At 54.4% G+C, this 12,190-nt stretch overlaps 1 long non-coding RNA gene across 1 annotated transcript; it reads right to left on the bottom strand.

Moving 5' to 3' along the window:
* Positions 1–590: 590 nt before the first annotated feature.
* LOC132665055 (uncharacterized) lies at positions 591–10,052 on the bottom strand. The gene is made up of 3 exons (XR_009603941.3): positions 9,563–10,052; positions 8,907–9,008; positions 591–1,158 (listed from the first exon to the last, which is right to left on the bottom strand). It is a non-coding gene; the product is annotated as an uncharacterized LOC132665055 (long non-coding RNA).
* Positions 10,053–12,190: the final 2,138 nt, after the last annotated feature.

Here is a 12,190-nt window from a genome sequence, read left to right as displayed (position 1 = left end):
CTGATGTCACACAGCTAATTAGTGGCCCAGAGGGGTGGGCTGAGCAAGGCCTGAGGATTTCAGTGGTGCCTGAAGGGAATGTCTAAACGTTGTCGTGTGCTTTCTCAACTATTTTCTGTCCTTACAACTTCCTGTCTTCGGCGGCTCCCATACCCTCCAATTGCCTTTCACAACAGAGGGGGTGCAGGCCTTCCGAGATCTCAGGGAAGGGGAGGCACACCATCCAGTCAGGTGTCTCAGCACAGCGTTTTATTTTCATGGTGTTTCTGTTGGTGGTCACTTATATTGGGTTCCCATTATTATCAGCAATGGGAAACTTCCTTTAAATATATAAATATTTGTGGGGGCACCCCAGTGGCTCAGGGGTTTAAGCGTCTGACTTCCGCTCAGGTCACAATCTCGCGGTCCGGTCCGTGGGTTCGAGCCCCGCGTCGGGCTCTGTGCTGACAGCTCAGAGCCTGGAGTCTGCTTCCGATTCTGGGTCTCCCTCTCTCTCTGCCCCTGCCCCACTCACGTGCGTGCGCACGTGCGTGCTCTCTCTCTTAAAAAAAAAATATATATATATACATATATTTAAAAAAATATTTGTGTGTGTAAAGTGAGCCAACTTACAAAAAACTATGGAGTGGACCATACCAGGGGTACTGAGCTATGGCCAAGTCCCACAGCACTCACGTCCTAACCTGCCAGGTCGGTCGTTACGTGTGGTCACGACCCCTCTGTGAGGGAAGTCCAGAGGGTAGGAAATTTTTGCCTGCTTAGTTTAGGGATTTATCCCCAAGTGGCCTGGAACAGAGCTTGGCGCATAATAAGTGCTCATTGAATATTCGCGAAAGAAAGATGGCGGCGATACAGGGGTGGGGTGTCGCAACCTCGCGCAGCCGGCCCCAAGGAGTGCTTCCCGTGATTCTGAAATCCTGTGGCCCCAAAGTTCTCATGTTTTCCGAGATTCGATGAGCCCCTACTGCAGACTTCCAAGTGCTTAGTTCCCAGGATTCTCCACTCGGCGGTTGTCTGATTCCAGCGTTCTCTGCGCCTCAGCCCTTGTGCGGCTCAGCTGTGATAGGCGGTCGGTCACTCTCGGGGTCTAAGAATACGGCTGTTATTGTGTGATGCTGTGAGACAAGCAGGTCCAGACTGGGGAAGCAGGTGGTGCTGCTGATGTTGAGTGAGAGGAAGAGAGTGAGCGTTGGGAAAGGGGAGGGAGAAGGGGAGGAGGAGGGGGGAGGGGAGGGCGAGAGAAGGGAAGCAGGGAGGCAGAAGAGAGAGGCGAGCAGAGATACGGAGGAGACAGAGGCCCCACATCCACACACAGCCTGGCCGCTCATGACGCCTCCTCCCCACGGTCCTTCACCAGGACTAAGGGACAGGCTGCCCCCACGCCCCAGGGGTCACCTGGGCAGCGGGGCCTCCCTCCCCTTCCACAGGTGTGGTGTGACGTGGCTGAGCCCTCGAAGCATGAACTTGCTGAGGAAGACTAGGTAGAGGCTCTCCAGGCACAGGGGCTCGAGGAGGGGGTAGACACCCGTCTCCTGAATCCGGATCGTGGTGCCAGGGCTTCCGAGACACGTGTTGGCTGAACCCTTCCTCTGTGCCAGGCACACCTTAGGAACCATGCACGCCTTTCCCATGTGATCCACACAGCAGCCCTGTGAGGGAGGTATGTTTGTCCCATTCTAAAGAAAAGAGAACTGAGGCACAGCAAGATTGTATATCTTGGCCCAGTCGAGAAAAAAGAGCTTAATAAACATTGTGAGAATGGGTGGGTAGATGGATGAATGGAAGAAAGGATGGGTGGATAGATGACTAGGTGGGTAGATGGATGGACCAGTGGATGGGTGGATGGATGGATGGATGGATGGATGGATGGATGGATATACAGGTGGATGGTGGATGGATGGGTGGAAGGATGAAAGGAAGGAAGGATGGATGGATGGATGGATGGATACACAGGTGGATGGTAGGTGGACAAGTACACAGGTAGATGGGTGGACGGATGGACAAGTGAATGGATAGATGGGTGGGTGGATGGATGGATGGGTGGATGGAAGGAAGGAAGGAAGGAAGGACACACAGATGGATGGTGGATGGATACACAGATGAATGGATAGATGGATGGGTGGGTGGATCCACAGATGGGTGCATGGATAGATAGGCAGATGGACGGATGATAAATGGATGGATGGAGAGATGAACAGGTGGACAGATGATTGGATGGATGGATGGTGGATGGATGGATGGATGGATGGACAGAAGGGAAGGAGAGAGAATAACAGTTTAATGGAGGACTACATGGCAAATAGCCCATCCTAGTACGGGAGGCCTCTCCTCTCCCCCAGAGTCATCCCAATCCTGTTCCAGACATGTCCCTATAACTTAATATCAAGATAATGACCACAAGAAAGAACCACAAGGAGCTAAGAACAAAGCTTCAAATACTGGTGGCACCTGCCAGACAAGAAGAAACCAGCCCTGGGAACATAAAGAGCAAACCTTGAGCAAAGGTCTGAAGCGGGAGCCCAGTTGACCTTGGCATGTCTAAGGAGCACAGCTGAGAGCAATGGGCCCGGGGCCTCGTGAGGAACGAGAAGCCGAGGGCATGTGGTTGGCCGAGTTTACATTTGGTTTTAAAAGCCACAGGCTTTGAGGAGGGGGCTGACGTGACCGCTTACACTTGGCCAGGACGGCCTCCGCCTCTGGTGGAGAAGAGACCAGAAGGCGCAGGAGGAGCAGAGCAGGCAGAGCCGGTGGTGAGGGCGCGAGAGGGCAGAGGGTGGGTCTGGATACACTGGGAGGCGGAGCCACCGGGCCTCGGAGGTGGGTGGTGCATGGAGGGCCATGGTGCCCCCCAGGCTTCTGGATCTAGGTTGTGAGATCACGGTGGGAGCATATATTGAACTGGGGAAGCCTGGCTTGGGGTGTCAGGCGGGGAGAGCCAGAGTTTTTCCTCTTTATTATTCATACAAAATATGGGTGGAGGGTCTCCTGGGTGCCTGGCACCGTGCTGGACTCACAAAGAATGTACCGACTCCCCCACCTCCTGGCCACCCAGCACAGCGTGTACCCAACTAGCTTACCCACCAAATCCCCTGGGAGTGACACGGCCAAGTGTTCTGGGGTGTCAGGTTCTCCTCTCCCCTCCCCCGAGAGCAGCTGGCCCGATGACCGCCTCGCCAGGCCTCCCAGGGAGCCGGCAGCCTCCTCGAGTGGCCGTGTGTCCCTGGGTGCTAATCCCTCACCCTCCTCCGCCCGGACAGGCGCACACAGGACTTGCACAGTGGTGACCTGTGTCACCACCAGGGTCTATGCCCTCACAGCGGACAGAGCGACCACCAGCTGGCCCTCGCCGGCTGTGTGACCTTGGGCCGGCCGCATTCCAGAAGTGACCACTCCTGGGGGCCGTCATGCCGCGGCCACCCCGTGCATAGCAACCTCTGCACGTCAGACTCTGAGGGAACAAAAATTAAGACCTCTCGGGACCCCCTCCCCCACTCCGCACCCTATAGTCCCCGCCCCGCAGCAGACGGATCCACACGGATTTCTAGAGTGAGGGCCTCCGGGGAAACTCAAGATCACATATCGCAGACACGCTCCCATCCATTCTGTCTTCACACCATCCTCAAGGAGACCAGGGGAGGAGCCGAGAGCCCATTGGATAGATGGGGAAATTGAGGTCCACGGGGGCAAAGGGTCTTGCCGGCTTGCATAGAGACTCTGAGGCGAGCCAGGTCTCAGACCCGCATGTCTGATGCCTAGCTGAATGTTCCTGGCTTGGCACCTGCTTCATCCGACCTAAAAACAGGCAGATGACCAGGTGGCCTGGAGGCTTTCAGACAGGGAGGAACGATTAAGAAAGGAGATGTGTTCTAGGAGGAGACCGATGAGAACTCGAGGGTCCCCCTCCGAGCCCCCCCTCCTGATCGTTCCAATTGTATCCCTTCCAAAAAGGTTCCAGGAGGTCCCCGGATCCCACACAGGAGCCAGGCCTGGACAGATGAATCAGCCAGGGTTACACAAGGCTTTGCATGTTGCTAAATTTAAAACGGCAATGTGAACCTCGGGAAAACACTTGGGGGAAGGACGGGGGCCAAATAAAGAGCTTCGGACGCCGCCCCAGGCCCCCGGGGTGCAGCGGAGGGACGTAGTTCCCAGGTGCGACCAGAGAGCGGCTCCTAGATCCAGCCTTGCAGACAGCAGAAGCCTTACTCGCCCGCCCAGAGGGCTCTGCCGTCCTGCCCTGGTCCTATGAGCCACTCTCTGGTTCCTGACCGGGGAGCGGGGATCACTCCGGATTCCAGGATGGAAGGAAAAGAGAGAGAGAGAGAGAGAGAGAGAGAAATGAGTGTCTTCAGCAGGGCTCGAGACAAATCCTAACACCTCCTGCAGAAAGAGCTGGCTAGATTTCCCTCCAAACCCTTCCAGACAAATGAAGGTATTAATCAAGTTAATGAACACTGATATGAAATATTCTGAGCAAGCACAAATCCATACCTTACAAGCGTCCCTGGACGACTAGGCCGCGTCTGCCCGTCATGAATAAGTATGTCACGCGCAACGCACACAGGTGCACAAAATACAGGCGTGTTCATGTGTTCCAGCATATGTGTGTACAGACATCCGCCCACACGGGCGTGTGTGAATATGCTCGTGTGATAAGCCCAACATATGTGCCGGCTCGGATAAAATTCTGGACCCAGCTCGCTGCACCCACCTCCCCCCTCCCTCGCCGACACATACATGCAAACACACTCCATCGTCATCACAGCTGACCCCCCGTGGAGAGCTTCATACGAGCCAAATTCCATTCTCCATGGTTATATACGCGCTATTCATTCAATCCTCACGACAAGGCTAAGTTCTATGATCATCCCCATTTTACAGGCAAGGGAACTGAGGTTCTGAGAGGTTAAATGGCTTGCTTGAAGTCACACGTCTGGCAGCTGGCAGGGTTGAGATTTGAACCCAGGGAGGCTGGCAGCAGAATCGATGCTCTTAAACCCCACGGAGAAACAAGGGCCCTAATACATACACGAACACACAAATACATGCACTGAAAACTGTTCTTTCCGCTCGTGGGATTGTCACACACACATACACACACGCACACACGCACACGCATATACACACTATGTAAGCAAATGTATGAGAGGAAGAGGAAGAAAGACCCAAAGATGTGTGGGCCACAGGACCTTTGCACCACATTCGCTCAACCAGGAACCTGGAAAAGGAGAGAAACTGAGAGGTGTAATGAGAAATGAGGGGCAAGTATTTTTAGAGGCAGGGTCAGGATCCGGGATGGAAAGGACATGACAAGGTCAGGAACAAAGTGTGAGAGCCCACGTTTGTGTCTTTCCTCCACCCATAAGACATTCCAACTTCTAGCCCAGCAAACTCCAGGCCCCTCGTGCCTGGTCTGCCTCACTGAGATAGGGCAACCCTCAGCTTCCTGATCCTTGGCATGGCCAGCGTGCCACCCCCTTCCACTTCAGCCGCTGCTCTGCAAGCAGGGGCCTGGTGGGGAGGGGACTAGGAAGAAGCAGGAGCCAAGTCCTCTAGGAGGCAAGAGCTTTGCCTGCAGAAATTACGGTCCGAGGCCTCGGTTTGGGCCTCCGTGTCCTCATCTGTAAAATGGACACGGTAGTAAAATCTGGGCCACTGGGTGGTGAGGAGGATAAAATGAGGAAAGTCAGGTGCAGAGCTTGGCCAGGGCTGGGTTCTCACTTACATGCACCGTTAACATTCCTATTGTTGTTATCATCGCTCTCTATGTTGGCTTTTTTGCCATTCACTGAACAGTGGAAGGAAGGGAGAACCTGAGGAACCCGCCCTTGAAGGTCCTACCCCCCCCCCCAGGGAAACCAAGGCACGGAGAGGGGGAGGGGCAGGGCAGAGCTGGGACACTTCTAGGACCCTTCACCACCAGGGGCCTGCAGCCAGGGGTCCACACAGGAGTAGAGCCCGGGAAGCTGCTAAGTGCCAGCGACACCCACACTGGTGGGCGGGGGGGGGGGGCTGCGGTTTCCCAGGTCGGGAAACAGAGGCATGGGCCTCAAGTTCACCTGCCCAGGACGCCAGAGCCAAGTAAACGATGAGACTCCAGCCAGTTCTGGCAAGTCTAAGATGTCCCCCACTCCAGCCAACCCCAAGGCCCTGTCCCCTGTCTCCCGCTTCCCCCGGGGTCCAAACTCCAGACAGTGGCATTTTCTTCCTGTCGCCCAGATGGCGCCTGTGTCTTTGTCTTGAAGGGTTGCCCCCTTCCCTTTTCTTTCTTCTCCCTTTCTTTCTTTCTCCCCCCCCCCCACCCCCAAGGAGGAGGAGGAAGGAGCAGCTCCCTGAATGGCACGTGAAAACAAAAGGGCTGCTCTCAGCCAGCCTGTGGCAATTGCACCACCCAGAGCTGGGGGATATGGAAATGAGCTGGTGTGTATGCAAATGAGGCTCCTGGGTGATTTGCATGGAGCCAGCCTGGGAGGGGCTGAGGTGGAGCAGGCGGGACAGGTGGCTGGGAATTCTGGGCAAGCTCCCCTTGGGGGCCCTTCCCCCAGGTACCTGGCTTCTCCAGGCCAGCCTCCCCTCCAGAAGTCCTCCCTGAATGCTCGAGCCTCTGCAGCGTGAGATACCTGGACAGCTGCTGGGGGTTTAATCATTCCTACTTATGTACATAAAATTAATTTTCTATTTGTTACCTCGTACGAACATATGGCTGGCTGGATTTTTTTTTATTATATTTAGAGGGTAATTTTGATCTGACTTAACAAAGTTTTGCTGTGTGACAACCGAGTAAGAAAGACTGCCACAGTTAGGTGTTATGGATACAAAATATACAAAGGTGTCCCATCAGATCCCTGGGCTGAAAGCCCCAGGAGCGGGTTTTGATGTGGTTTGGGGTAATGCTGTGGTGCAGGGAGTGGGCTGAGGGTGTCGGGACATCCCAGCAGTGCCAGGGTAGGATGGATAAGGGGTGGGCAGAGGAAAGATAAGGCAGAAGGATGGGTGGATGAGGGGAGAAGCGAAAGAAGGGGAAAAGGAAAGGATGAGGGGGAGAGAGGAAGGATGATATATGAATGGATAGATGATGGCTGGATGGATGGATGAAATGATGGAAGCATGGATGGATGAATGGATGGATGGATAGATGATGGGTGGATGAATGGATGGATGGATAGATGATGGGTGGATGAATGGATGGATGGATAGATGATGGGTGGATGAATGGATGGATGGATGGATAGATGATGGATGGATGAATGGATGGAAGGGAGGATGAAATGATGGCAGGATGAGTGGTGGAAGGAAAGAAGGAAAGAAAAAAGGGGAAAGGGGAATAGAAGGTGCACTAGTCAGCTCAGACCACCAGGACAAAATACCATAGACTGTATGGCATAAACAACAGAAATTTATTTTCTCGCTGTTCTGGAAGCTAGAAGTCTAAGATCAAGGTTCCAGCTGACTCAGTTCCCAGTGAGACCTCTCTTTGTGGCTTATAGATGGCTGCCTTCTGGCTGTGTCATTGCATGGCCATTCCTCTGTATGTGTTCAGGGAAAGGGGTGGGGAGAGCATTCTGGGGTCTCTCCGTTTAAGGATACTAAACCTATGGAATCAGGGCCCTATCTTTATTACCTAATTTAAATTTAATGATTCCTCTAGAGTCCCCATCTCCAAATACAGCCACACTGGGGGTTATAGCTTCCAAGTATGAATTTTGGGGGGGATACAAACATTCAGTCCAAGGTAGATGGGTGGACAGGTGGGTGAATGCATAGACAATGAACATAACATCCTTCTCTTATTTCTTCATTCACTCAATAAGTCTTTCTAAAACATCTGCACCGAGGGCCAGGCTGGGCACTGGGACCAGAACAGAGAAGGAGGCAGGCCTGGTCCCCACCATCACAAAGTTCACAGAATATGTAGGCTGCCCTCCTCAGAGAGCCTAGCAGAGAAGGGCCTGGATTCAGGGTCAGACATTCTGCCTTCAGATCCAGGCCGTGCCCTTTACCAGCTGAGTCACCTTGGGCTGTGACCCTTGCCACACAAGGTGTTTGGAGGAAAGCATACCCTCAGGGAAGGTCATGCTTCCTCCCGGAGACTGGCTGCCATTGGAGACTCATTGCACAGCCCTGGATACAGTCCCTCACTGGGCATCCCTTTCCTCCTCCATGAAACGAGGAGCTGGACCACATCCAGCTCCTTCCAACTACTCGATTTCCCTTTTTCTTGTCATGTTCCCTTTACCTCTGGGGAACTCAGCAGAAAATCTAGGAATTTTGTCAGCCCACTGCATAATTTCGCCCAGCATCATAATTCCACAATTATGTCACAGCCATCAGCCAACGCGAAATGTAACCACCATCATGGCAGCCATTATCAAATATGGCCACCATCACGGAGAGCAGCGTTACTTCATTTTAATTCTCCACCTTCCAGTGAGAGCCAGAGGGCCCCTGTGGTAGGGTCCTGAAACAGCTCCCTTCCTGCCTCTAGTGAGTGCCCCTGGGGCCACACTGCGCAGAGAGCTTCTCATTTAACATAGGAACTCAAACTCTCCCTGCTAGCACCCTAGAAAGGACACCCATTCATAGCCTCATTGCCACATTGCCAGGCATCGGTACCCCACTGGAAAATCAAGTTTCCCCAGGATTCTGCAAGGTGAGCCATCCCAGAGAGCATGGAAGCACCGGTCAGGGAGGCAGACACCCTGAGATACAGTCCCAGCTCCACGTGGCTGCACATGATCCCCATCCTGGTCTCAAATGCCCTAAGCCTGCGGCCAGCCTGCCGTGCAGCCTGGGCACGCCGTGTCCCACTCTGGGGCTCGGTTTTGTCCCTGGGTCCCAAGGGGCCCAGGGGCCACAGACGTTTTGAAGACCAACCAAGGCAATATCAAATAAGTTCCAGTACTCACCTGGGGTAGGCTTAGGAACCCCTCGGCGGAGCTCTGCCTCCTCTCTGGTGCCTCAGATCCCAGCCTCTCTGCTAAATTCTTGCTTCACCCAAAACCATGACTCTAGAGTTGGAGCAGAGAGAAAAAGTTTCCGGGGAACCCCTGAGTCCTCTCCCCATCCAACAGCGCTTCCAGACCCCGGGGCCAAGTTGTGCCCTCAGCCTTCTCCAACGGCCGAGGCAGGCAGTAGAGGCTGGCGGAGGTCCAGGAGGCACGGGCAAGCCAGGAGACAGGTGACAACCTGTTAGGCCCATGGTGGGCAAGAAAGGAGGACCAGTGACAGGTCCCTCTCACTGCCTCAGGCCAGGATGAGGCTGGGGACGGACTGCTCTGCCCACCTGTGTTCTGCCCCGCAGAGTTGGAGGGGTCCCACCAGGATCCCCACCCTGAGAAACGCCAGAGGCTTATCACCACCCACTTCGGAGGGTGGTGGGGACAGGGAGCCTCCCCAGGGGTCAGCAGGAGAAGAGATCGGTAATTGTATCACCGTCATCATGATATTAACTAATCTAGTATTGACGCGGGTGTAGTAAGGCTCCCTTTGGGTTCAGACACCTCTGGGTTCAAACACAAGCCTGCTACTTTGTGACCCCGAGGGCTGCTTTGCCTCTACGAACCTTCGTTTTCTCATCTGTGAAATGGGTAGAGAGGTCATTTCCGGTGAGGAGAGGTGTGGGGCAATTCCCACGGGCCCAGAGAGCTGTGCTCCACTGGCCCTTCCGCATGGCCACCGCAGGGTGGTTCTCATTCTGTTAGTCCCATTTCAAGATGAGGGGCCTGCGTGCTGAAATCAGAAATAACTGCTATGATGACACAGAGCGAAGCTGGAATTAGGACTTAGGTCCATCTGACTCTGAGCCCCAGCTTGTTACACCCGCCTGGGAAGAGTTCCCCGGAGACCCAGGTGAGGACGCATAGCACAGGCCTTGGAGACAGAGATCCAGGAGCCTGAGGACTGGGCTCTGCTGAGCAGCTTCGGACAGGTTCCTCAACGTCTCTGGGCCTCCTGGGCCCCAAGTTGCTCCTGCAGGTTGGGGTGTGGGAGTTGGACCCGTCCATGTGGAAGTGCCCAGCTCGCGCCTGGCGAACAGTGGCTTTGTTCCACCTCCATCCCTCTGCCCGCGGGTCCCGCCCCCTCCCCGATACCCCAACCCCGTCTCCCTGGGCCGCTCAATCCTTGCACAGCAAAGCCACCGTCAAAACCACAGAACGGCATTCTGCCAGCGGCGGGTTATCACTTACCCACGGGGCGCCCCGTCCTGCCCGTGCATTCACTCGGCAGTCAACTTCCACTTTGCAGCAGGTGACAGATCTTGCCACAGAGCGAGTGAGGAGCTGGCCCAGGGTGTGACCCAGCTCTGCGGCCCACACAGGCCACACGGCCTCCGTGACTGGACAGCTACTGGCATTCAGGGGACCCTCCCGTGCCGCATGCAGCTACCCCCTTCCAAGAAGTTGGGAACCGGCCCTTAGAGATGGTTCCACTAAGCGCCCATTTTATGGCTTTGGAAACTGAGGCCTCAGGCCGCTCAAATATGTTCAGTGAGCTCCTTTACCGTGTCAGGCCCTGGGGACCAGTAAGGCTGAAACACAGGAGCATCTTTATTTTCAAAGTCACACGGGGAGGGGGTTGGGGCAGTCGAAACTGGGTTAGCCTCCAGCCGGGATGAACAAGGTTTGTGGGTAGCCGGATTCCGGCTGCTCCACAGCCCATCTCATCCCCCGCCCCAGGTGTAGACCACGTTTCCGCGGTTCTTCCTTCATCTCTGCCTCTGCCCGGCCCGCTTGCCGTCAGTCCCCTGTCAGCCAGGGGACAGCTGGACCATCCCTGGCCCCAGACACGCCCCACAGAGACAGTCCCACATCCGGCCGGCCATCTCCACGGGGCTCTTCGCATGGATTTCCTGGTGATTTAAGGTCTTCTCCGAATTCTATCAATAAATGAAGTTCTCAGGCCCACACTTTGAGGCGAGCAATCCTGAGCTTCGGGAAGGTGAAAAAAATATCTCATCGCTAAGCCGCAATGTCTTGCGAAATAGGATTCTGTGCCTTAACAGCTCTCTCCTCTTCACTGCACTTGAATATTAAATGTTGTATTAATAGCTCACTCTTAATTATCCATGAGTAATGTACTACGGCTCGGAAATTAATGAAGGGAAGGACCCAAATGAGAATATTTCCCACTCCTCTGGGTGCCGCAGGGCTGATGGGAGGCAGGAGATTTGCATACGATTTGCATGAGATGCTGTGGGTTTGGTGGCCCTGGCAGGGAAGGAAGACATGGGGGGGGGGGGGGGGAGAGGGGCTGCTGTGGACCTGGCCATTTTCCAGCATTTTCCAAGGAGAGAACTCACCTCTCTCTCTCACTTCTCATACCTCTCAGCTTTTGCCCTTACTTGTCCCCCGGCCAGGAATGGCCACCTACCTACCTCCCTAAAGTAGAACAAAAATGGGGCGCCTGGGGGAGCTCAGTCGGTTAAGCGTCTGACTTCTGCTCAGGTCATGATCTCGCGGTTTGTGAGTTCGAGCCCCACGTCAGGCTCTGTGCTGACAGCTCGGAGCCTGGAGCCTGCATCGGATTCTGTGTCTCCCTCGCTCTCTGCCCTGCCCCTGCTTGCACTCTGTGAGCCCCCGAGTCAGCTCAGCGCAGAGCCTGCTTAACATTCTCTCTCTCTCCCCCTCTGCCCCTTCCCTGCTCACTCTCTCTCTCTCTCTCTCTAATAAAAAGAAAACATTCAATTTAATTTAATTTAAAAAGTAAAACCTAGAGTTACCATGTGACCTAGCCATTCCTCCCCTAGGGACAGACCCGAGAGAAATGAGCACACACGAACAGATGAAAATGTACGTGAATGTTCATAGCCGCGTAATTCGTTATGGTCAAAAGGTGAAAATAATCCAGGTGTCCGTCAACCAACAAACGGCAGATCAAGTGTGGTCGAGCCGTACAACGGAACTTAATTCAGCCACAAAAGGGGGTGATACACTCCACACTACAGCTCGGAGGTGCCTTGAACACATCACGCAGTGTGTGTGCCAGTGTGAAGGCAGCCAGTGGCAGAGGACCGCGTATCGTATGGCTTCATTTGCACGGGATGTCTAGACTAGGCAAATCTACAGAAACTAAGTAGATTGGAAGTTGCCAGAGGCAGGGGTGGGTGAAGGGCTTGGGGGCTAAGAGCTAAGGATACAGGGTTTCTTTTTGAGGTGATGACCCCGTTCTAGAATCCATTATGGTGATGCTT

This window comes from Panthera onca, chromosome D3, assembly GCF_046562875.1.
Source record: "Panthera onca isolate mPanOnc1 chromosome D3, mPanOnc1 haplotype 2, whole genome shotgun sequence".
Lineage (NCBI taxonomy): Eukaryota > Metazoa > Chordata > Mammalia > Carnivora > Felidae > Panthera > Panthera onca.
The sequence above is the reverse complement of the archived record's forward strand: the minus strand, read 5'-3'. Positions and strand labels throughout refer to the sequence as shown.